This window comes from Meles meles, chromosome 7, assembly GCF_922984935.1.
Source record: "Meles meles chromosome 7, mMelMel3.1 paternal haplotype, whole genome shotgun sequence".
Classification (NCBI taxonomy): Eukaryota; Metazoa; Chordata; class Mammalia; order Carnivora; family Mustelidae; genus Meles; species Meles meles.
Window position 1 is genome coordinate 31,066,260 of NC_060072.1, and position 25,221 is coordinate 31,091,480.

General features: G+C 35.7%; 1 long non-coding RNA gene across 1 annotated transcript in view; it reads right to left on the bottom strand.

Moving 5' to 3' along the window:
• The window catches only part of LOC123946897, an 86,493-nt gene extending 65,355 nt beyond the window's left edge, over positions 1–21,138 (bottom strand). Inside the window, exon 1 of the long non-coding RNA XR_006819673.1 lies at positions 21,044–21,138. This is a non-coding gene — a long non-coding RNA (uncharacterized LOC123946897). The remainder of the gene's footprint in view (positions 1–21,043) is intronic.
• Between the last annotated feature and the right edge of the window lie 4,083 nt (positions 21,139–25,221).

A 25,221-nucleotide genomic window follows, 5' to 3' on the forward strand; every position in this document is an offset into this window, starting at 1 on the left:
AATAAAAAACATTTCACTTAGTAAATCGTAAATATATACAACTATGTATTATTTCACTATATATATTATATAACTACATATTTATTATTTGATTGAGTTAATTAATGCCAACCCTTGAATTCTTGAGAAATCATTATTATTCAGGTATTTTATAGAGCCTTGGGAATAGAAAACTATGTCACATGTGGTTGATGGAAGGGAAGTAAGGAGGAGGGAGGAAGGAAAGAATGAAGGAACAAATGAACAAATGAATTAACAAATAAGAGAAGGATGAAAGAAGAAAAGAAAGAAAAAAGTTCACAGTGATCATTATGTTACACAAGAACAGCTTCACCACGAAGATTTTAACAGGCATCAAAGGGATATAATCTGATTCAAAGTAAAATGTAGAACTAATGTCCTTCAACCTCCCCCGCCCATAACAATTCCTATAATGTCTTGCATAGATTAGTATGTGAATGCCTCAGATACTATGCAATGATTTGTCCTCAGCTGAAATAATACATGAATGCCTTGGATACAGTTCAGTCTTGTTATGTGGAATATGTTTTTAGGCACTTAAATTTCTATCAACAAATGTTGAGTCAACCTGCAGCTTTTAAGGGCTCTAATCAAGACAATGGTTAGAGGCATAGCATTTGTCCTAGTTTTGGGGGTTCTCATGAGAATCAAAAAGGATAATGAGTGAAAAATCTTTAAAACCTTAATTGCTATAGAGTGGAAAATTCTATTAATAATAATGACAGTCAATAATGACAACAATTCTGTTAGAAAAAGTCAGTTCTCCTTGACAGCAGGGACATGGGGTACACACTTTGACCCAGGAGTATGTGGAAAATCCAGCTCTGCTCTGAAAATGTAGGGCATCTGGAGAACACATGTAATAACTCCAAAGAAGACTCCAAAGTGGAAAATCAAAAGCCCTGTGGCTACCAATTTGAAAAAGACAAAGGCATTGGGGATTTGAAGTACATAAAATATAAAACCCCAAAACAGACTGTTTTCAGGAAGTAGCATTGATAACCTGCACCAGGCCGGCTAAAGGCTACAAACAATGTTAAGCATTGCATAGATAACCACAAATGTCCAGAGTACCATGGCACTTTTCCAACTTATCTAACTGGGACTGACCTCCTTTCCCTGTTCCTTCCCATGAATTATGACCTTAATGGCAGGATAATTTATTGAAAGATTAAATTGTGCATGTTCTGCCTACACACTCCTTCCCTTCCCATTTCTAGCAGGCAGCCAGCTTTGTAATTGTGGCCTCAAGGATTTGAACAGGGCTAAACCAGAAGCAGACAAATGTTAAGAGCTACTTCTGCTTTTATTTAAAACAAAATCTCTAGAAGGATTATGCCAGAAGGAGAGAAGAAAGTGAAGAAAACATTGGGGAAGCCATAAAAACTCCAGGATTGATTGGAGAGGGGAGAGGCCAGCAAGAAGTAGGTCCTGCCACTGTTGGTAGGAATGCAAGCTTGTACGGCCACTCTGGAAAACAGTATGGAGCTTCCTCAAAAAGTTGAAAATAGATCTACCCTATAACCCAGCAATTGCACTATTAGGTATTTACCCAAAGGATGCAAAAATAGTGATTTGAAGGGGCACATGAACCCCAATGTTTATAGCATCAATATCCACGATTGCTAAACTATGGAACGTGCCCAGATGTCCACCCACAGAAGAATGGATAAAGAAGAAGTGGTATATATATACACCCAAGGGAATACTACTCAACCTTCAAAAAAATGAAATCTTGCCATTTGCAATGATGTGAATGGAACTAGAGGGTATTATGCTAAGTGAAATAAGTCAGAGAAAGATAATTACCATATGCTCTCATTCATATGTGGAATTTAAAAAATAAAACAGAGGATCATAGGGGAAGTGAGGGAAAAATAAAAGTAAAAACAGAGGGAGAGAGACAAACCATAAGAGACTCTTAATCATAGGAAACAAGCTGAGGGTGGCTGGAGGGGAGGTGGGGGCGATGGGGTAACTGGATAGTAGACATTAAGGAGGGCACGTGATATAATGAGTAGGGTATTATGTAAGACTGAAGAATCACTGTACTCTCCCTCTCAAATTAATAATACACTATATGTTAATTAACTGAATTTAAAATTTTTTTTAAAAAGGAAAAAGAAATAGGTCCTGCCCTGCAGGACCTTGTAGCATCCTAAATGGGTGAAAGATTTTAAAAAGAAATGTGCAGCATTTACAGACATAATCTCAGGTACCAGGGCTCTTAGTCCCTCCAAAGATGAAGATACTTGTGTCCAAGAAGCAGAGTTGCCCAACCTAAGGGGACCATGAACTTAGAAAATGGATATCCTCTTGGAAGCAGAATGAATCTATTATCCAATTAGCTGAAGATTTGCCATAGCCTTCGGTTACGTAAGATCTAAGAATTTTGCCCAGCAAAGAATGAAGAGTCTCAAAAATGAGTAAGATCCAATTTTCACCATTCTAATGTATTGAGGTTTGGAGTTTAAATTCAGTTAGTTTAAATAAACTATTTTATATGTAATTATTTTTTGTACATGTAACTGTATAGACAAAAAGTTATATCTCCTTATATTGATCTCTGACTTCTAAAGTCATGACCCTGCTTGGGTATTTCACTCACTTCTATACCTTTCTGAAGTGGGATCTATTCACCCTTCCCTTTTCTCTCAACTAGAACATAGATGTCTCAGTGTGGCAGATTACAGCATGAAGAGAGCTATTCAAGGGACTCTACCATCAGGTGAGAAGGAATGAACACGAGGTTGAACTTGCTGGAACATGTGAATCCCTACTCAGATTTTTATGAAGAATTTTTACTAGTTTTCAGAATACATCTCATTCATATTCTCTCAAGCTACCTTTATTTCCTAATGCCTCGTTCGGAGTTCCCCTATATTATTCCATAGGAAATTGTGCCCCTTCCTACCAGGACACCTACCATTGTATGCAATTATCTATTTGCTTCTCTGTTTCTCTATCTCCTTACAGGATTGTTCGGATCCTTGTCAGGAACTGGGTCTAAACACTAAAATCTCCAGTATCTCAATATAATAAAGTCTTATATTGTGAATGAATATAATGTCATGAATGATACTTCTGGTCTGAAGAGTCAGACACTTCCAAGAGAATATTGATTCATGGATTAGTGTTTCAAGAAAAATAAGACATTTCACCAAATGGATCTAGACAGTAAGTCCTGTTATTAATGAATCTCAACTTGAGAAAATGATATTTATCTTTTTGCCTTATATAAGAACCAAAGTTAGACTTGAGGAAGAAAAATTCATCAGGTCCATTCTTAAACACATATTAAGCTCACTAAATGCTCAAAAAAGAAGATGAAATAGAAGGAAGATGAATGGGAGGAGGAGGAAAAATGCACAATATTATTCCAAAATTTTGAATTTTGAGTTTCCCCTGAAATCAAAATTGCAAATTGAACTGCAAAGTATTTAATAAAACCATTTGTAGCACTTCAATTGCCAAACTACCAATCAAATATAATTAATCTAATAGCTAAAACATTTGATGTAAATTAAAACTTTTCTGGTGTGAATTTCAATTTTCCATGACATTTAATACAAGGAAAATACTTGAGGTCTGGGAATTAAGTCAGAATTCAATGATTTTTTTTTAAGATCTTAACTTATAGTTTTCTAGTTTTTTACTGAATTTTTAGTTCTTATTCAATATTATGGATACTTTTATGATTTTTTATTGGTATTCACAAGTTATATGGATAATTTTTCTTCCTTTCAACACTAGTGAACTATAAATGGAAAAGGCTCTTGAGCAACTGATTCTCACAGCACATTTGTTGCTATTGTTAAAATTGTTCATTTTCACAGCATTAAAAAAAAAATGTGATCCAAGATGAAACCTGCCTTGCAAAGTCACAACTTACAAGTGAATTTAAACATAGTCTGGAAGAATCTATTCATTCCTTCATAACATGCAATTCTATGAATCAAATATAGACACGACAATTTTAGACACCTTTTGCAATTGCATCACCAACAAATGGTTTGTTTAAAAATATAGTTGTAATTTAAAAAGCACACGTGCTTCCGTAATATTTTATCACCTCTTGCCCTGTGAGATAGATGGGAACCAAAAAAGCAGTCCTTTTTTTTTTTTTTTCTCAAAAAAATTCTCCACTTGGGGCACCTGGGTGGCTCAGTGGGTTAAAGCCTCTGCCTTCTGCTCAGGTCATGATCTCAGGGTCCTGGGATCGAGCCCCACATCAGGCTCTCTGCTCAGCGGGGAGCCTGCTTCCCCCTTTCTCTCTGCCTGTCTCTCTGCCTACTTGTGATCTCTCTGTCAAATAAATAAAATCTTAAAAAAAAAAAAAAATTCTCCACTTAAACCTTTTTGTTCTTGACCCTTAAACTTTTGCCTAAGCCAAAATTGTCAGTATTTTCTATGGCAATCAAAACCCCTTTTCAAGTTATGTTTTCTGCAGCACAGTAACCCACACACAAAGCAGAAACAAGCACAGACATTCTGTCAGAGACAGAAGTCCGTGGGTAGGGCTACCTCTGGTTTCACGACCTCCACTCTCCTCTAGTGACTCCTGAAGAGAATGAAGAAGGTGCCCAGTTGCTTCTGGACAGTCCTGGTTTACACTGGTTGTTCCAGCATCATTATTAATAGCTCCCCCTTTCACACTCATAAGCTGTATGGTCAGTCAGCTTGCCTTTGAGGCACTGCCAAGTAAGTGATGAGCTTCTAGAACATGGATGAAAACCACTGGTCTGGAATTGTTATAAAATAGAACAGAATTCTCTTTTTTTAATTGATATTTTTTCTTTCTTTAAAAAAAAACTTATTTTTTAAGTAGTTTTAAGTTCATAGCAAGATTGAAAGAAAAAGAGAGATAGCCCATACACTCCCTGGCCTCACACATGCAGAACGTCTCCCATTATCGACATTGCCACCAGAGTGACTGGTGCCTTTGTTGAAACTGATGAACCCCTACCGACACATCACTAGCACTCCAAGTCCATATATGCATTAAGATTCAATCTTGAGGGGCATCTGGGTGGCTCAGACAGGTAAGCATCTGACTCTTGATCTCAGCTCAGGTCTTAATCTCAGGGTCATGAGTTCAAGCCTGGTGTTGGGCTCCATGCTGGGTGTGGAGCCTACTTAAGGAAAAAAAAAAGACAAAAAGAAAAGATTCACTCTTGATGGTGTACATTTTATGGGGATATCTCTTGTCCAGGTATCTCCTCTCCTCATGACTTTGGTAGCTGGGTGTTCCACCAACAGCATCAATATAGCCAAGCCATATTACATTCCAGATGGTTTTGTCTGCCCAATAGGTAAAATGGAGTTTATCCAAAATAAAAGTGCATCACTTTCCCTGCCTGTACTCCTGCAATTCAGTGTTTCTCCTAATTCTACCAACTCTCTAGTCACTGAAACCAAAACCCTAGTGAACTTTTACTACTTCTTTCTCCTTTTGCCAAAATCCATTTAGCTGTCAATTTCTAACAACTCTGTCCCAAACATTTCTCTCCTATATGCCTTTTTACCTCTACTGTCACTGTTATTACTCTAAGGAAGATTTATATTTGCTCTCATATGTTAAGGGCCAAGACCTAATCCCACTCCACCTTTCAATTCCTATTTTAAAAATTTTCTCCTCAATTATACTCCCTGCAATTTGTCATTTCCCTCATGAACCTTTCCCAATTTCTCTCAGCTTGAAGCAGGCTCTCTCCTCCTTTAGAACATCATTACAATTTCACCTGTGCCTCACTTATAACTCATGGAAATTTTTACTTTCAGTTTTATGTGTTTGCTTATCTTATTTACTCTATCAGTTTATCAGTTCTTTGAGGGTAAGATTTATGGTTCATTTTGGTATTTTTGATAAGAGCTTGAACTTTGGAGATTTTTCTATGAATGTTCATCAAATGGATGAATAAATACAAAGACATGAGTTAATTTTCAATATTTTCATTGCTTTAACCTTCATGCTCTGACCTGAATAATGACATACTATTCGCTATCTTCCCCATTCTAAACAGGGAAGTCTACTTAATTTGTCCCAAGCATAAGCCACTTTCTATCATCCTTTTCACAAATGACCTACATATAAAGCCTTCCCCTCACTTCCTGCTACTCCTACCTGCACTCCAGGTTTTCAAAATTCAACTCAAAATAAGTGTCTCTTCACCAATAGCCTAATTAGCTAGCCCTCCTGAGCTGCAGTAGGTTATTCTATACTACTGGTTATTCTATATTATTTAACCAATCCCTATTCCCTGGTATCATCAACTTTTGATGATACAAATAAGACAAAAAAAAAAAAAACCCGTAAAAATAATTCCTATATCTGTATCATACATTTCTCCCAGACATCTCTTATAGCTCACAGTGTTTGAGTATTTACTACAAACCAGGCAGTGTTCTATGAGTTTTCCTATAATGACTGATTAATTTTTGATAAAGCCTTCTTAAACAGATATTATCCTCGTTTTGTAAATTAGGAAACCGAGGCCAGAGAGACAAGTTAGTAGCAGAACTGGGCCTCACATATAAGCAGTGTGGCACCATCAACTTCCATGCTGGTAGCTACTGCTTGTTTCCAGTCATCAGAGCTTTGAACTCACTGAACCTAAGGTTAATCATATGATATAATAAAAAGCCTCCAAAGTTAGGCAAACTGAAATGCGAAGTCTACATTGACTTCTCAGTAGCTCTGAGCTCTGAAACAAGATATGTATCTGAGTTTTCTTATCTCTAATACTGGGAAAATTTTTAGTATTGCGAAAATTGAATGAATTAGGATACAGTCCATCAAAACTACCCAGCAGAAAACTTAATATATGGTCTATGTTCAATATACAAAGTGAATAAAAATGGAAATTTGTAGCATGAAGATGATTCAAACAGAACCAAGGGGTCAACTGTTATGTTGTCTTCACCCTGGCTTTACGGTCCCCAGCCTTTCAACTAAGAGAGAATGGGTGCGGTAACGGTTGAGAACCTGGGCCCTGGGGTTGTTTTGTCTGGATCTACATCCCAGATCTACAAAAATGCTAGCTCTGTGAAGTTAAGCACATTTCCTAACCCCAGTCAGCCTCAATTTCTTTAACAGTCAAATAATAGCAACAGCACCTATATGAAGGATTGTGTGAAGATTCTATGAGTTGAAACCATAAACAGTGCCTAGTGTACAGCAAGCTGCTGTTATTAACTAACTAGACCTTTAACACCTCAGCTCAAATTATCAAAATAGTTCTTGAGCGGTCTTTATGTGTCTGGGAACTTTCCTTTACTATCTTGTACAACACTGATGAGTTCTTTGTGGTAAACAGAATTCTAGATGGTCCCATGACCGTAGCCTCCTAGTGTTACTTCTGTGATGGTTTCCTTACATGACAAAAGGGATTTTGCAGATGTGATCAAGGTAACTAACCAGTGGACCTTAATTTAGGGAGATTTTCCTGGTGAGCCTAATCTAATTACATGATCCTTTATTTTTTTTTTTAAAGATTTTATTTATTTATTTGACAGACAGAGATCACAAGTAGGCAGAGAGGCAGGCAGAGAGATAGAGGAAGGGAAGCAGGCTCTCCGCTAAGCAGAGAGCCCAATGCGGGGCTCGATCCCAGGACGCTGGGATCATGACCTGAGCCGAAGGCAGAGGCTTTAACCCACTGAGCCACCCAGGTGCCCCTACATGATCCTTTAAATGAGAGCTTTCCTCCGACTAATGGCAGAATAAAGAGTCAGAGAGATTTGAAAGCATGAGAAGTCCTCAGTGTTCTCCTGCTGACCTTCATGCTGGAGGAGACCATGTGAGAAGGAATGCGGGTGACTTCCAGGAGCAGGGAGTGAACTCCACATGACACCCAGCAAGGAAATGGGACTTCAGTACCATAGCTGCAAGGAACTGAATTCTGCCAACATCTTAATGAGCTTGGAAACATATTTGTTACCAGAGCCTCTAGATAAGAGCGAAGCCTGGCCAACATCTTGACTTCAGCCTTACGCAACCCTGAGCAGAGAACCGAGTCACTTGGTGCTGTCTGTCTGTCCTATAAAACTGTGAAATGAAACATGGGTGCTGTTTTAAGCTGCTCACTTAGGGGCAAATTGTTTTGCAGCAGTAGAAAAAGAACACAACCATCTCTCTAGATGATTGATCTATGGTGTCAATGGATTATAATTGTTTTAACATGGTATACAGGACCTTCCAAGTATTATCTAGTTTTTCTAACTGAATACCACTTTCATTTATTGCTTACAAGTAACAATCACTCACTTCAAAAGAAACCATTAACTAACTTTTTGTGGTGCCTTTCATTTTCCACTGCCCTGCTCTTAGTAATTGGCAAAGGCATAGTTCCTCTCTTAAGAGGAGAGGCCTCCATTTAGCATTTTTCACTGGATCTTAAATCCTTTACAGAGGGGATGGCAGTCCACGGCTTATGCTAATATTTTCCATTCCTTGTCCTTTCACAATAGATTTCCTACCTCCTGATGGTGAAAGGTTTGGTGAAGAAGATATCCACGATCATGATGATAAAAAGAATCTAGCTACAATAATGGCCACAACTGCAATAGCAATAGCACAACCATTTTGTTAAATACTCAAAATATCCTAAGCTCTTGTTAAATACTTTCTTTACATTCTGTCCTTTACTCCTTTCTGCCGTCTCTGTAAGATAGCTTTAAATAACCTCAGTTTGTAGGCCAAAGTTGAACTCAGGTGGTTTAAATAACCTAAGAGTATATAGGTAGCAAATAATATACACCTTATATCTATTTGACTCAAAATCCCCTACTTTTAATTAAATTTTAGTTTTAGCTTGGCTTGCATTATAGGGGATCCCAAGGAATTGGGGAAGGATTCTGAAGTGTAGAGTGCCTTGCAAAAGGACATTGTTTTCAGTTGAATTTACTTGTGTCAACCACTGTACGGGGCACCAGGAACACAAAGATGAATAAGCTACAGTCTCTTCAGAGGCTCACAATCAAGGCAGGAATACTTGAGAGAAGGAACCCCTTCTATTGGAACTTAAAGGATGAGGAAAGACTGTTAAATGGGAAAGGTGTTCCGGGAAGAGGAGACCGCAGGTCTAACGGTATAAAAGACTTGAAAGAGCTTGGTGAGCTTGAAAAACAATGATTACTGGAGTAAAGATGCGGACAGCCAAGCCTAGAAATATGCAAGTTTGGAGAGGCACAGAGTGGTCAAATGCCAGGCAAAATGCTCTATACCCAAAGATCCCACTTAGCCCTGAAGCAGTAGGGCATCTCTGTTTTTAGATTTAAACAAGGTTAGTAACATTAATAAGAATAGTTGACATTTATTGCATTCTTACTATTTTCCTGGTATTGTTATTTTATACTTAATATTTTCTAATCTTTATAATTACTGTGTGAGGCAATATTTTTAGGTCCATTTTATAAATAAGGAAAATGAGTTCTGAGAGATTAACTAACTTGCTCAAGTTGAGAGCTACTAAGTGGTTGACTCAAAATTCAAACCTAGAATTACCTGAAACCGAACCGATGTCCTTACATATTGGATTAGATCAGGGCTCAGTGGTAAAGAGGGAATCTGAGGTTATGACATGTTTTGAAATTAGAGGGACTCATTGACTCAATGGCTAATTAGTTTTGATCACATAAAATGTGTTGTTCAGTAATTATAAATACTCGCTCTCTCACCTAAAGTTTGTCCTTAAACAATATTGTGGCAGCAATGAGAGAGTGAGAACAAGAAAGAACCAGAAAATACAGTTACTTTCCCACTGGACCTGAAGAGGATGAATTGGAAATTCTTGGTCATTATAAAATTCCTGATTGTTATACTTTCCCACAATCTTGAATCATTTAGTTTGAAGATAGTATTTTTTTTTAAATGTCTTTAAAGTGATTCATCTTAAAACCTCATTGGGTACTTAAACATACACATTTGTAAAAAGTCTGTCAGAGACATACCCTTCCCCAGTAACTTTATGGGTTTTGGGTAAAGTGAAAAATGGAACATGAGTTTATCATTTACTCTTTTCAATAAATTGAAAGAATAAAATGTTCCTTTCTCATTTAGACCATTCCATATGCTGCTTGCTTTATCAGGTAGAACGGTTTATGTCTCAAACACGATTTATTAGGCTGAAAGGAACACAGCTAGAGATTTGATTGAGACCTAATTCCCATAACATTGTGTGTCGACCACAGTTCAATTAAAAAAAAAAAAAAGACAAAATTCCTGCCTTTGGTTAACTTACCATCCAGAAGGGAAGATGCCACATAGTCTCAAAAAAAAAAAAAAAAAAGAACTGAAATGTCATTAAGTAGTCAACATTTAATGAGATCATTAGTGCTGACAGAATTGAGAGAAAGAAGAAATTTGGGGGTGATTTGCGAAGGGGAGGGAGTGATCTGGGGCTTGAAAGAAAGATCAGATAATCATGATTTCCTTTGAAAGAAAGGAATGGAACATTGAAGGGAAGATGATTAGGCGTCAGCAAGAGCAGGGAGGTTAGGAAACTGATTTTTTTCTAAATAAAGACAGGAGACCAATTATCTAGAGACTAAATTATGCCTCGAAAAGTAGACTTTAATATTTGGGTGATCGCTCATGTCTTTAAAAATCTGATGAAGGCAATGAACTCACTTTAGGAAAAATGTACAATTGTAAATACAATAAATTATCCTAGAATACAGAAATGATTAGTATTTTGGTACATATCATTGTAGACCTCCATCTCTGGTCATAGGTATACAGATATATGTATATAAAAACATCTGTCAATAATAAAAATAAAATAAATTTTCAAATATAAAATATGAGAAAGTAGGAAGCATATGATGCATTAAAAAAAATCTTTGGTTTTATATGTGAATCCTTAAGTATATTTACATACATTTCTCATTCTCCCCACAGTGACTGATAAAGAGTTCAGGCATTTGCAGCAACAGATTCAAGCGCAGAGACTGGTATTCATTTTGGAACCAGAAATGCTATTATATTCAGAATTATTTTATTAGAGCAAATTCTATTCCTTTGACTATTTTTATCTTTTCAAATAAAATTAGCTTTTATTCTTAATTATATTTAAGTAAAACTACATGCTCATAGTAAACATTTCCCAAGGAATATACTAAAGTCTAAGAAAGAAAGTGAAAAGTCAGGTGAATTCCTACAAAGAATGGAAGGACTTTTAAGCAACAGAATAACATAGTTACTGTAGTTTTTCAGGTAATACCGTGTAAGAGGAGTTAGAAAAGGAAAAGCCTAGAAGCCAGGAAACAAGTTAGACAAGCAAGTAATCATCTGATAAATAACGAAGGACAAGAGAAGAACTGTCATCAGCAGTGACCATGAGAGCCAAGTGTGTTGAGCATCTAATTTGTGTAAAGCAATATGATGGACATACAACATACTGAAAAAAATTTTTAAACCATGTGAACTGTGCCCTCTAGGATCTCAATTGAGGGGAAGAGATGAGTTCATACATAGTTGAGATTCACAAAACATGCTTGGGCAATTTGTGTGAATACGTTTAATTCCTTGAAATGAATATAACACTGTATATAAACTGGAATTAAAATAAAAACTAAAAAAAAATATTAAATCCTAGAACACGTCCTTTTCCAGCTTGCTGTTGTACTGGGAAACATTTCAAATTTCTTTTTTTAATTTAGGGTTAGGAAACTGGTGGTGAGCAACAGAGAATTACAAAATCTATGGTGATAACAAAGTCTGGAAAACCTTTAAATCAACATAAGCCATTTGCTTTGGGAATGTAAAGAAAGATTTGTAGGAAATGAAGGGCTCCAGAGTTCAAGTTGCCTGGAGGGCAGAAGTAAGCCCTTTTAAGGGTGAAGCCTTATAAAACATTTATCTCTTGGTGGCTGTCTGACTAGAAGGGTCAGGCTAGGGCAACGTTTGTTAATGATTATTGAGTGTAGAGTTGTTTTGGAATGTATCTAAAGCTAATTCTTAAAGTAAAAGACAGGAGAGTTAAGAAGACAGCAACAATTATTTGAAAACAGGAAGAAATAATGAGCAAGATAGAAAATAAACAGCTCTACAAGTAGCTGGTGGTTTTTTTCCCCCCAAAACATGAATTTTCCTTTCTGATTATCTGGAATATTTTTCAATGAATCCACTTTTTTGCATAAACATAGAAGACATAAAATAGTGTATTTTTAAAAATTTTTCAAGCGTTTGATAAAAATTAACTGAAAGGATATGTCAAAAGTAAGAGTTAGAAATAAACAGTGAAATCTATATTATTAATTTGGCTTTATATAGTATTCCATTTTAATATAATTTTCAAATAAAATTTCTCTTTTGACTATATCTAGTCAAATATTAAAATAAATCTTTTGAGAATGCATAATTAAATCTTTTTATACTAAAGTCTGCATCTTTTTATGGTTACTGGGGCTAGATGACTTTTTAAGATCTTATTACTCTAATAATATGTAATAGAAAAAAATTTTTAAAAACACACAAATAAATACTAATGTATGACTTACATATCAAAGCTTATATGGATTTTAAATTGAAATGGCACTGCATATTTCCCATTTTAATTTCACTAACACCAGACGAATCCTTTTAATAATCTAAACACAACTCCTAGGCTGGGAGGGGCTGCCATTCATTTTTTGATTCAATTCCAAAGTTCCTTTCAGAGTAATAAAAATATTTTCTAAGGAAGCAGAGGATGACCTTGCTTCATTATTTAAGCAACTTAGTCTGTTTTTTTCCAAGCTCACATGGAGTTGTCTTCAAGGACATTTTCTCTCATAAAGTTCTTACAGGAGGGATGATGTCACCATGGAAGTTTTCAAGCGTGATGTTTCCCCAGACATTGCTCTATGCTAGATATTTGCAAGAAGGGGCCAAAAGACAGACATCTCCAAAGGCATTTCTAGATTCAGATCTAGATCCACATCTATTCTTTCTTAGGAAAAGACTCTGCTTTGAAAACAATTCAAAGGGACACAAACATTTAGAAGCAATTAGAGGAAGCTTTCTATGTAAAAAATATTAAAATAACTTGCATTCCCACCAACAGTGTAATCCTCTTACACTGTTGGTGGGAATGCAAGTTAGTGCAGCCACTTTGGAAAACAGTGTAGAGATTCCTGAAGAAATTAAGAATAGAGCTTCCCTATGACCCTGCAATTGCACTGCTGGATATTTACCCCAAAGATACAGATGTAGTGAAAAGAAGGGCCATCTGTACCCCAATATTTATTGCAGCAATGGCCACGGTCGCCAAACTGTGGAAAGAACCAAGATGCCCTTCAACGGATGAATGGATAAGGAAGATGTGGTCCATATACACAATGGAGTATTATGCCTCCATCAGAAAGGATGAATACCCAACTTTTGTAGCAACATGGACGGGACTGGAAGAGATTATGCTGAGCGAAATAAGTCAAGCAGAGAGAGTCAAGTATCATATGGTCTCACTTATTTGTGGAGCATAACAAATAACATGGAGGACATGGGGAGATGGAGAGGAGAGGGAGTTGAGGGAAACTGGAAGGGGAGATGAACCATGAGAGACTATGGACTCTGAAAAACAACCAGAGGGTTTTGAAGGGGCGGGGGGGGGGGCGGGGGGGGGAGGTTGAGGAACAAGGTGGTGGGTAATAGGGAGGGCATGTACTGCATGGAGCACTGGGTGTGATGCCAAAACAATGAACACTGTTATGCTGTAAATAAATAAACAAAAAAATATTAAAATAATAATTCACCATATCAAGTTAGAAAGAAAGAAAACTAGGTGTCATTAAATTGTATTTTTATTTTAATTTTGTCTTTCTTTTCTTCTTTTGGTAAAGACATCTAACTCACTAAATAATATAAATTAAATATCCGAAAATTATATAGAAAGTAAATGGTCAAATAGTATATTAGAAAAGGTCCTAGAATATGCATATAATTAATTTCCCCATCTTGTCCCATGTTGATGGATTATATCATCTAAATTCTGCTTAAATTTCAAGTTATGGGTAAGCTGAAAGAATGGAAAGTATAAAAAAGGACTTTTGCCATATAACAGAAAAAAAAATGATGGCAGTGTAGTTTGGGTCTGCATTTTGCAGAATGCACTCAAATTGTGTGGGTCAGCTATCCATTTTATTTAAATATTTAAGCTCCTCAAAATCCTGAGTGTTCTTCATTATTTTTATTTTAAAGAACTAGATTAAATTTGCCCTTAATCTTGTCTACAGCTTTCCCAAACTACTGCAAAGCACTTGATTATTATTTTCCTCACCAACTCACTCCAGGAGAAAAATAATCAAGGTTCTCCAATTTCTTCTTAATCTCTCTCTCTTCCAGGATCACTCACTTTCATTCCATCCTCCTCACAATGTGGTCATGTAACTTTCTTAACGCCAAGTCCTTCCTTGACTTTCCTTGGCCCTCAGCATAGCACACCCATGATCTTCTCAAGCATACTTTATGTGACCCTTCTGTTATGATGTCCCCACATGCATCCCAAGTTTTCTCTGCCAGAAAAATTTTTACTCTACTTCACTATCTAAACTCTTCGCAGCTGTCCTAAATTGAAAGTTTAGGCTTAAAACCAGCTGCACTATTTTTTAAATAACCCTCACTTCCATCTGATACTTTGTCAGTATAAAATATAAAATATGGAAAGGCTTATGGAAAAAATCAATACAATAATCAATTCTTCATGTACTATTTTGTTTTAAAAATTTTAAACATCTTAAGAACAGTCTTTGCAGCAGCCATCACTAAAGGGCCTTTTAGATTTCCAACTCTTTTATACTCACAAATATTCAGAACTACATTTCAAGCTCAGTGTCTTCACAAAATAAAAACTGAGAGAGACAAAAAGGCAATCTGAATTTGAAAAGGTCTTTATTTTTCAAAGTGTTTTAAGGTGGATCCTCAATTATGTCATGTGGAGAAGAATTTCATTCTAGATGGTTAACAGAAGAACTTTTGTCAGTAGAACTGACAAAATGTGCCTGGAAAACGTTCAGCTATTTTGAAAATAAATGTCAGGATGTCAGCTCCCTGTTTCTCTGGCCTCGGGCTATGATTACTTGGCTATTTAACACTCATGTGCACTAGCCCGTATATATTAACTCCATCAGAGATGTGTAAACAAATTGGAACAGAGTTTCTGCTCACCAACTTCCAATTCTTTAATGTAACATAAAACAACTTTACTTTGTTACATAAAACTTTGTTTTATGTAACACATAAAACAACTTACTTTGGTTTTCTTCCTCCATGTTATGTTTTCCAATTTAGCAGTTCATTGCAGATTTATATCCATGGTCAGACAGAAAACGACAGAAACGTAACCATCACTTTTCAATCACTGGTAACTAAATATCACAGAGACAGAAGAGAATGTGGACTCCGTGGACGAGAGACAGAGCCGGTAATCTTTATACAGCTCTCTTGAAGCCTTTATACAACTCCAGTCATGTTAACATTCTGAAAGTCTCTATCACTTGATACTCATTTGGGGATGGTCTAGTGTATTTGTAATTTTAAGGTAGTCATAGAGCGTTCAAGAATAAATAAGCTTTATTTGTATTTTTTAAGCTGCCTGAGAAGTCTTTTTGATGATGAATTGGGTACATACACAGAGAAGGAGAGGGAAGAAGAGGTGGGGAACAGTGTGTATTTTCTAGCCAGGTATTCCTTAACCTATTTATGCATCTATATCTAAACTGCATCTTCAAAATTTCTCTAAGGATGTTTGTCATAGCATTGTATGCAATAGTGAGAAAGTGGAAACCACTTGGAAGTCCTGTACTAAGAGAATAACTGATCAATAAAGGTGATAGAACATTATACAGCTGTTAAAAGACATCAGAAGATACAAGAAAATAAGAACATAAAATATCTTAGAGTTATAAGACACACAGGTACATACATTTATTGTGAATAAGTATGTATATATAGAAAAAAAGTACTAGAATGCCCTGTACAAAAATACAAACATAGTTTATCTTTGTGTGATGGGATTATGAATGATTACTGGTGTCTTCTTTTTCTTACCTGCCTTGTTAAAATTTCCATAGTAAACATGTTATAAGTATTTTCTAGCTTGAAAGGGAATAAATGTGTTTTAAGTAAGATTGAAAACCTTCAGGAAAAAAAGACAAAAATATATTTCACTTACAACGAATATATATGTATACATATATATACATGGTTCTATGTGTAGCGTATATAAATTGTATATATCTAATTTGTAATTAGATATGTATGTTAAGATATGACACTGAAAATGTCTCCTAATGCAAAATTGCTTCTTTTTTATTTTATTGATTTATTTGACAGAAAGAGAGAGATCACAAGTAGGCAGAGAGAGAGGAAAGCAGGCTCCCTGCTGAGCACAGAGCCCAACTCTGGGCTCAGTCCCTGACCCTGAGATCATGGCCTGAGCTGAAGGCAGAGGCCTAACGCACTGAGCCATCCAGGTGCCCCCAAAATTGCTTCTGATCCAGGATTGATAGGACTGCAAATGTATAATCAACAAAACAATTTTCATTTCTGTTTTGCATTCAAGTTTAGCACAAACAGAAATGAGCAGAAATTACCTTAGAAGTTTGAGTTCCACAGACTTGCCCTAATCTTGTAGGTATTAACTCAAGGTTGAATACATTTTCAATTTTCCTTTTAATCAAATCTATGAGCCAAGAAACCAGGAAAGGAGATCATAACAACTGAGTTGCAGCTGTAGACCTTTACCTCCAAAATTGAAGATGAGGCATATCAGGAGTACAAAGTTCATTCAGTCAAAAACAAGGAAGGAAAAAAAAAAATCATATTACACAGCACAGTCTCTCACACTCTCTCTCTCTCTCTCTCTCTCTCACACACACACACACACATACCCTACAGTGTTTTCCAAGATGCAATCAGAATTCTTAGGAAATTCTGTAATAATGTGAAATCATTTCACTTCCACTTTTTTTTTTTTAAAAACCATGCCACCAAAAACTTCTTTTAGTGGAAAACAAAAAAAGAGAAAAAAATTCCCATAATCCTACCATTCTAATAAAGCCATGATGAAATTAGAAAATATTTACGTGTAACTCTGATTATTAAAAAATATAAGCTCAATTACATGAGTTTATGTCATTATTACCTCATCATTACAAAACTGAATATTCAGATATATATAATAGGAAAGATCCTTTCGTGTTTTATTTTAAATTTGTTTTCCCATAGCAAATATAAGTCCATATCCCCTTATTATAATTTCACAGGCCCCTATATTTTTCAGTAAAAACATACATCATAGTAATATAAGCAATAATACATAGCAAATATAAGCAATAATATAATTGTAAAATAATTTTGTTGGTATCTGTTCTCAATAAGATCTTAGCAATTTGAATACAAACACTATTCTGGCTTCTACTTATTATGGTACCCCTGGTACCTGGCTCAGTGCTGCCACAGAGTATGACTGCATTATATAATTATCAGTGAATGAATGGCAGTTATCCAATGAATGAATGAAAACCTCTTCAGTGAATCAGGATCATTTGATTCACTTTGGAACTTCTTGAATTAAATGTCCCTTTTCATAGTGTTTCCTTTCATTTTTGCTTTGAGTAGTAGTATCTATTTTACAGAGTTATTTTAAAAATCATGTATCCAGCAAAACATGAGTGTATAATATTTGCCATGGTGGCATATTGGAAACACTATACATTCTGGAATAAAATTAACCTGGGTTCAAATGCTTACTCGATTATATACCTGTGTGTACTGAGCAAGCTATCTTAACCTCATTGAGCCTCAGTATAAACATCTATAAAAGCAAAATGTATACAATTTAACTAGCCAGGGTTGTAGTTGTGGATATTAAGTAACATGCATAAAGCATCTAATATGTAGAAGAAATTTCCATATTAGTTCCAACCCCTAATATACATAGACATTTATAGTAAATAGCAACAGAGTAACTTTGGTTATCTATTTTATACAGGATTTCACATCTTAGACCCCGTTTAGGAAATTATCATTGTAAATAAACAATCCATGAATTTAATGCTGTTTATGAAACTGCCTCAGGATCACAGGCTGCCTTTACCAAAACAGCTGATAATTGGCTCCTGGAAGAGTCTCTTTTGTGGCATAAGACCACTAATGCAAAAAAAGCACTATCTCCAGGAAGAAAAGTGGAAGGCACAAAGAAACTATAGACACAATGGAAAAATCATTAATTGTGGTAAATATAACTTAGCAAAGCAACAAACTTCACATATAATTAATGAGAGTATCTAAAGTTTGTCATTCAAAGCAAATGATCAAGATCTTGGAAACACCTTATAAGCAAAATAACAACATTCTTGCCCATTTTTATGATACTGTGCTGCCACACCTTTGAATCACTAGAAGAAACCATGATTTATTTAACAACACACTTTATGACATATTCAATTGTTCTGTCCAGAATTAGCAGAGACTCGTACTTCACATTTATTCAGCTGAAGTTAATTGGGGTCTCAGAAAAAAACAACACTGCAGCATTTATATAGCAATTAGACTACATATGTGGCTCCTGTAACCACTGACTAAACTTTATTTATTTATTTATTGTATAAGTATATGGACACAAAATGTTACATTAGTTTCAAGAGTATACCATAGAGATTTGATGTTTATAAATTATAACTAAACTTTATTTTTAAAGTAATTTCCTCTTTTATTCTGGGATAGTAGGAAAGAACATATAAAAATAATTGAAATTCACACATAAAAATCCAAATATCTGAAACTGAACATCTTTTCCTAAAAATTAACAAAAATAAGGAAACAATGCTTATTAGTCAACAAATGTATGAGACAATTCTTGTTAGTCAATAAATGTATACCACTTTTCATGCAATTTCATTTAATACCTGCTACAAACCTATGAGCATGGTTCTATTATTAACCTCAATTTACAGATGAGGAAAGCAGGGCTTACAGAAGTTGAGAAATTCACCTGAATTCACATAGTTGGCAATTGGCAAACTCCAATGAATCTACCATTTATCCATCTCCAACGCCAGCTTTTAACCATTCTTATCCAGGAACTGCTAACAAGAAGTCACACTGTATGGTGAGAGAATGTTTGCCTATCTTAGCACAAACATGACCAACAAAATGGCTAAAGGACAGTCAGTTGGAGCAAGAAATGTCAAAAAGCAGTATAGTGCTAGATTTTAGAGTTGGAGGTAATGGTGGAGACCACTTTGCCCACTCTCCTCACAAAACTGAGGCCAAGGTAGGAAGATGGGGAAGACAGCCCAAAGTGGCATCTTCTCACGATATCATTGTGTAAGTGTCTTAATACTATTTCTTTCTAAGCTATTGAGAGAGGATTCCACCCCACTTCTGACCTCTACCTTGATTTTGTAAGAATTCAATAATTCAGACAATGGTTTTCTTCTTATTGTTCTGAAATAAATTGTCATGTCAGCAAGACATACGCTTTAGCTATCGGCTTTGTGGACAAGGAAATGAAACATTCTGTGAATGGGGCAATTTTCTTCTCTAATGGACTGCAAAAATAAGCAGTTGGTGAACTAATGTTTAGCATATTTATAGGGTCATTTACATACTGCTTTTTAAAACGACAACAATATTCAATCTGCTTGTGGCTCCACCACGGTTTAAGAACATGACTGAACTCTATGATCAACATTAGTTACAAAACACCTAGGTGTTTCAGAAAGGGAAATTATGGGATTAACAGTTTGCTCCAGGAAATATCTCTGGTTTAGTTTTGTGTTACTCTCGTCCTTGTTTTACTCCCCACACTCTCAGCAATTAGATGTTCAGTTAGTCTCACTTGTCCTGATTACGCTTTCTAAATAGATACTGTTTGATCTCCTCAAACTATTATGCCTCATGAGTCAGCTTTGCTTGTTCTTTCTTTAGGATATTTTCACACTTTCATTCCTTGCTACACATTTTGCACGCCCAACATATAATTCTAACCTAATTCAGAGTAATTTGATATGTGGGTTACTCGTTAGTCCATTCATTCAACAAATGTTTATTCCATGGCATGTCCATGTTCGAAGCTGACCATACAATTGTGAACAGTTTAAAGTACTTGAGAAACAGCTATGTGCAGAGTGCTACAAAAGAAATCAGCCCAGTTTGGTTGACACAGATATCTTCTTCAGAGAAGTAAAACTGAGCTGTGAATGAAAAATTAGCAAGAAAGCTTGCCCTGTGAAGGATCAAGAGGAGATAGCATTCTAGCTAGAAGGGGTAGCATGTATTCTCTGCGTATGTAAAGTACCAAAGCACTAAAGGATTAGGCATCTTTAATTTCTAAATCTTTAATTTCTAAAACTAACCAAGTTTTGTCTTACAATTATTGTCAGCTAAAATGAACAATGGCAATAGTTTTCAAATCATAGCACTCTCACCTACTTCTCTGAAACACTGGGCTAGTCTTAGTTTCTTCATGATATCCTGAGGATATACTGACTCAAACCATACATAGCAGTTATGATGGTTAATTGAGAGAAACCCATGTGGCACACTGAGCATAATGTCTTGCAAAAAGTATTTTAGCTATTATTAACTAATTTCCAGACCTAGATCAGGTCATGCTGGTGGGAAATTGGAGCAATCTGCTTAAATGACAGATAGGAGGTCATTTAAATTTCCAAACATATTTAAATATGTAATTATTTGTGAGTTTACATACATTTACATGTATGTATCCCTGAACACGACCGTTTAGGCTGGCATAAAAGACCAAATAAATGAAGCAAATTCACAATGTTGAGAAGTTAAAACAGGTAAGGGAGTGCTAAATGGAAGAATGCCACTTCTGTGGTTTTGACCATGAACTGCTTACTTCTGTTCTTAGAATTTGATATCTCAAATAGCTTTAAGAGTCTAGGAAGTTGGTATTCCTTTTGTGCCCTCCGTTAAACCCTCATACTCATGTCATTCTTCTAGACCCAAATGCACAGTTAATGAGTCTGGTCAAGAAAGAGTAAGTCTCTGAACAAAATGTATTAGGTTTACCTTAAAGATGCCCCTTCCTCATTCAAATGCAAGCAATGTTTTCCTTCAAAATGCACTTCCCCAGCTGAAGACTGATTCTTACAACTGCAAAAGGAGCTTTGACATTTTTCTTAAAGTCTGAAGAGAAATGTCAATCATTTACTAAAGTATGAGGTAGCTTATTAAGCTAATCTGTTTAATGTTTACCAGAATCTAACTTTTTTTTTCCTTTCCTTTTTTTTAAGAGCCACTCTGGAATAGGCCCAAGGAGGGGATACTCAATGGTTCTGTTTAATCTCATTTTTATCTTAACTACTTATGAGAACAAGTCCGAGAAGGAAAAATCAAAAAATATAATGTCATGTAAAGATGTTAACTTTATGCAAGCCAATATCTGCAATGCTTTCCCTTTATTTCCGTGGTGTCTGCCAGGTAATTTACTGTGTTACAGGTACCATGAGCTCTTCTAAACTCTGAGCCCCTTAATGAAAAGGCTGTGTCTTCTTCTTCTGACTCCTCTGTACTTGACACCATGCTTATTACTGAAGGATTTCTAGATGGATGAAAGGATAGATGGACAAAAGAACAAATGGACCTTCTTAGGAAGCAAGACACACATACATCTATGAACAAATGTGAATTATTGGAAAGCAGCATATAGCGATGTGTGAAAAAATAAATGGATAGACATTGTATCTTTAGTTCTTAGAAAGATACAATGGACAGCTGATAGTTTGTGAACTCTGAAATAGCATTAACTTGAAATAAGAGTAATACTTAAAATAGTTGCTTGAATACAATGGTTTTTACCTCAAGGAAACTTAAAATAAGACTTTATCCATCAGCAATTTTATTACTTTTCTATTCTGACATCTAATTTAACACTTATTGATCATAACATGTCATGTGATTTTTTTCTTGTAATTGGCTGGAATTATAGCAATTTACCAAGTAACTATAGATATCTCATGGCAGAAGTTCTGAATCATACATGTGAAATTAATAAAAAATGGAAAAACACTTCATTATTTGATAGTGTCCAGACTTCCTAAACGTGGGATTCACAAAAGGGGGTAGGAGCAACTGATGGTTTAAAAAAACCATCACGTATTTAATCTAAAAAATTACTCTCTAATGATAAGAATTTCTCTTTAACTTCTATTTTTTTCCTGTTTATAATAATAATGCATGCACATCAACTGCTCAATATCCAATCTAACATTTAGAACATGTAAAATATGATTATTTTCAGAAAGGTACAAAAATGTATATGCACACTTATTTCAAAAAGAAATTAAAAATTAGAGAAAAATATATTGTAGAGAGGGAAAGTCTCAATAAAATATAGCTTCAAGTCCTAGTTTCATGACATGAGAAAGATCTGGAGACCTAAACTCTCAAAGGGGCTGTCCTTATACTATGGGCATAGTAAGTAATCCACCCCCACCCCCCAAAAAAGAAGATTTATTTCATTGTTTCATCCAATTTATAATTAAAAACAGAATTATCCATTCTATTAGATATAGTCCTCTGATTGAATCATAGTAATTGATATGATTAGATGAACAGTCAAATTAGATAAAGTAGCACATGCGCTGACCTCCATGATTTTAGAGGCTATGCTTTTGTTCATTGTACTCTTCAATTACCTGCTGGTGGCACTCAAGAGCCCAGAGGAATTCAGCTCCTTCAGGGGAAAGTCCATTTGCAAAAGAAGTCTTAAGGGGAACACCACCTCATAGGTTGTAATGCCCAACCCCTTTCTTTGAACATAGGTTTTGCCAGTTTTAACTCCAAGACAGATGTCTTCAAACACCCCAGGAATTACTGGACTAATTTGACCTGATTTTAACAATTCCTCTTTTACAAGACTCATTTGCTCTCTTCTCCTCCGACTTCTGAGTGACCCATGACTATGGTGTCCTTTGCCTTAATTATCCTTAATTATCTTGCTAGCAGCCACACTGCAACAATGTTTACCATTACTTTTTCACTCAACAAAACCCCTTTTTTTTTATCCCTAAACATCAATTCTCTGCTTTAATCATTCTCAAAAAATTTCCATTTTTGTTTTGTCGTATCTAAAAGCAATTTTTCGGGGCACCTGGGTGGCTCAGTGGGTTAGGCCTCTGCCTTTGGCTCAGGTCATGATCTCAGGGTCCTGGGATCGAGTCCCGCATCAGGCTCTCTGCTTGCCTGGGAGCCTGCTTCCTCCTCTCTCTCTGCCTGCCTCTCTGCCTACTTGTGATCTATCTCTCTCAAATAAAAATAAATAAATTAATTAATTAATTAAATAAAAGCAATTTTTCTTTCATTCAGATAGTCTAAAGCTCTCCTCTTCTAATGGAAGACTGTTCTTTTTCTTTAGCACATTTCTTCCAACTTGCAACTGTATTCTTATTTGTATGTTTACTTGCTTTAATTTCTCCCTCTCAGAGCAGAATGGCCTTTTCTCCAAGGGCAGAAGCCCAATCTGTTTGGTTACCATTATATACTCATTGTCTTGAAAAGTCCGATTGCATTCGTTGTGGGTGATCTAAAATTTATGAGGGGTGAATGAATTAATGAACGTGCTTTTCAAGATGGAAACCACAACTGAACTGAGAATTAGTTATATCCTATAAACTACAGACTCCTACATGTTATAGGGTGAACAACAGTTCAGTGGTCCCAGAATAGTGAGGTTTCCCAGGAACATGGGATTTTCACTACTGAAAACAGGACAGTCTAGAAAATGGAAATGATTGGCCATCCCTGCACATTAGAGACCTGGTTTATAAGACAATGGAGATTGTAACATATGACTAGAACAGCACTAATCTATAACCTGACCTGTGTCACACTGTTCAGTTTTAAAGAGAACATTCAACTATATTATCTCCCTGATCCTTCACACTCCTTTGAGATTAAAAGGCAAGAGACTACTTACTATCCCCATGTTGCAGATGAGGAACCTGAGGCTCAGAACGTTTAAAGGTTTTTCCAGTCAACTGCCTAATAAATACAGCCATGGTATGGAAGCAATGCCTTTGGTAAGATGCCTACCCCTACACCTGACCCAATATGTCACTCTGTCTAACCAATTCACACAGGAATTAAACCTGTAACTTTGGCCTGATTAACACTACATTCCCAGTCAGTAAGCAACTCGAGGCAAATAAATAGGAATAGTCAACAAATCAGATAAAGACAAACTCTTTTATCACTTATATAACAAGCACAATATCTCTGTATTAAGAGTATTTTCTCTGAGCTGGCATTTTCTCCAGGTCTTTAAAATGTTTTTAGCTGTATGTTTTTAATTTTCATTATAAGGTTGTTATGGTTTTTCATTAATTATTTGCTTGGCACTATCTCACTATATGTGTGATCTGTATACACTTTGAAGCCCACCCTAACATTTTGTGGCCCTGTGTACAGAAAGAGCTTTGCTAATGATAAGACTATTTTCCTGTATCCATTGTTCAGCTCTGACAGATTCTTAAGAAACAATCAACTGGAAGTAATTAGAAGTTACTAAAATATAAGAAAATGTAAGCAGGAGACAATAATACACAGTGAGGAAAGGACAGTTTCTTCACTAAGTGGTGCTGAGAAAACTGGACAGTCACATGCAAAATAATGAAACTTGACTACCACACCTTACACTGTACACAAAAATTAATTTAAAATAAACACGTGACGGCAAGACCAGAAACCTTTAAACTCCTAGAAAAAAACATAGGTGATATATTTCTTGTGTTGGTCTCAGCAATGGTTTTTTGGACCTGCCTCCAAAGGCAGGGACAACAAAAGCAAAAATAAAGAAATGGGACCACAGATCTGCCTTGACTTACAATGGGGTTACGTCCTAATAAAACCATCATCACTTGAAATACTGCAAGTTAAAAATGCATCTAATATACTTAATCTAGTAAACATCATAGCTCAGCTTAACCTAATTAAACATGCTCAAAACACTTACATTAGCCTACAGTTGGGAAAAATCATCTAACACAAAGCCTGGTTTATATTAAAGTGTCAAATATCTCATGGAATTTATTGAATAGTGTGAAAAACAGAATGTGTGTGTGGATACAGAATCACTGTAAGTATGTTGGATGATTACCCTTGTGGTTCACCTGACTGGAAGCTGTGGTTCACTGCCACTGCCCAGCATCATGAGAGAGTATTATAATTCATACCACTAGCCTGGGAAA